Here is a 2500-nt window from a genome sequence, read left to right as displayed (position 1 = left end):
ACACACACACACACACACACACACACACACACACAGCGTGCCTTTAGGGAACTTTCGAGCGTAGCTAATCTTGACTGTCAGGGTGAATAGTGAATAGATCACAGAAACAGTGAGTTTGTAGTCAGGTTCCTATTTAATCAAAAAAAAATACCCCAAAGTGTTTTCAGTTTGCAATGCAAGTTTGATTCTCAAGTCCATATTGTGACACTGATAAAAAAAAGAAAAAAAAGTTGGTAGTCACTATAAGTTATCATTTCTATGTACACAAATGTGCAAACATGGATAATCTCGATATACAGTCTTCAGTCTTCTTGCATCCGTTTCCCCAATATTGTCTTTAGTGAAGGAATAGGGCAGGTCTACAACTATACACAGCACTTTGTGCATCATGGGTCAAATGTAGGACCATCCCTCTCTCACTCTCTTCTCAACTCAATGTTCTAGTCTCTCAACACCCTCCTATCTCTCTCTCTCCCTGCATATGTTCATTCATTTATTGTTGTACTATCAATTGTTTTGTACTAAATTAAAGTTGTACTGTCATAGTATTATTGTACTGTTTTCTTATACTCTCTGCTCACTTTCTCCACCTCTCCTGATCCTTTACCATAGAAATGCATTGCTTAGTTTTCTCTTCATCTGGTCTTCATGTTTATTCTCTGTTTGCCATGCTCTCTCTCTTGTCGTATTTAAATGTCCTTCTCTCTCTCTCGCTCTCTCTCGCTCTCTCTCTCTCTCTCTCTCTCTCTCTCTCATCAGTTACACCTAGACGAGACTTTCCGTCTTGCGTCTGTTCATTTTCTGTGATGCTCTCGCCTTATTCAAACTCTATGTCCCCCCCCCCCCCCCCCCTCACTCTTCACTCTTAACAGTAGAGACTTATACATTGTGGAGGTTTTCCCCTGGAGTCAGCAGAACTAGGATGACAGGCATGGAGAGAGAGAGAGAGAGAGAGAGAGAGAGAGAGAGAGAGAGAGAGAGAGAGAGAGAGAGAGAGAATTAAGTCTTTCCTGGCTACTCGTAGTATTTCTTGGTATGAATCAGTCACCAGTCGTCAGTGTTGTTTGGACAAATAACATTCCATGTGATTTAACCTCCGAATACGACCCTTAAAACAGCCCTGGGAGTGATTTAGAAGTAGAGACTATTGGAGAGGAGAGGAGAGAGAAGAGAGGAGAGCGGACCAGTGGAGAATAGGGCTTTTATATTAGTATGAATCAGTCACTAACGTGTAGCTTGATTTGGATAAATGACATACTTGTGCATTTAACCTTTAGCACTGTACGCAAAACAGTCACCAACTGGTTAGAATGATAGAATATTATCGCCCGACTTTGGGTGAACTCTTCAAAACGTCACATTGTGAGGTATAAAAACAGGGCTTGTTTTTAGCTCGACAAGGGTGCATTTTTCAGTTTATCCCCCGGGGGTTTTAAAAGCGTTTAAGAAGCCTGCAGGGTCGAAAGGGTAGCGCATTCTCCAATCATAGAGGAGCGTGTAATCCTGCCGTTTAAGTTCAAACAGGAAAATCACAGAAATTGAGGTTACAAGTTTTTTTTTTTTTCTTTCTCTCGATATGTAACATCGGCAGCAGGAGACCGGGCAACGCACGGTTTGGTGGGGTGGCGACTGATACAGATGGTTTGCATTTTCCGCTTCATAAAATCTGACTGGAACATTAATTTCGACCGGGCAAATTTCATATTTGAGGTGAATCTACTTCTCTCTAATGATCGGTAGCCAATCAATCTGCCCTAATTTTCGAAAGCTGGAATCTGATATAAACGGCCTCGCTTATTGGAGCCTGAAACGGTTTGGAAAAGGCAAGTTTTTAAAGTGGCAGTTAAACCGTCACCCGAAAACATTTTGTCTTTATGTTATTTGTTTGTTTTGAGGTTATTTTAATGGCTTTTATGGGCTCCTTCTTTATGATCTAACCTGCACAAATTCACAGTTGCATCTCGTCTGTGGTTTTTCCTCATCATGTTTTATCACTGTGAGGTTTCTCTTTATGACTTCAACGATGCTAAACACAGTCTAGACTTTGCTTTTAGTCACTATCAGAGGATGATGCTGCTTGTGCCACTCCAGTATATAACCATGTGTAGCCAACGTGTGGGGAAGTAGGATAAGTACACAATAATACTGTTGGGGTCTGGGTAGTCTAGAGGTAAAAGCACTCGCCTATACCACCGTGGACCCGCGGGTTCAATTCCCGGCAGGGATACTTCAGGCGTGGTCAGACGTTCCTACAGACACCATCGGCCGTGTCTGCGGGTGGGAAAGCCGGTGGAGTATGTCGGGGTTGATGGCAACTGGGAATGGGGTGATCCGCCCGCGCGCTACGTCCTCGCTGTCAGGTGAAAAGGCGACTGACTGCACATGTATCGGAGGAAGCATGTGCTCGTCTACAACTCTCCCCATGATCGGGAGAGGGGGTGGAGCAACGACCGGGACAGCACGCGGGGGAATTGGCCAAGTACAATCTGGGAGAAAATAG

This window comes from Poromitra crassiceps (assembly GCF_964638095.1).
Source record: "Poromitra crassiceps genome assembly, chromosome: 7".
Taxonomy (NCBI): Eukaryota; Metazoa; Chordata; class Actinopteri; order Beryciformes; family Melamphaidae; genus Poromitra; species Poromitra crassiceps.
Note: the sequence above shows the minus strand (reverse complement) of the source record.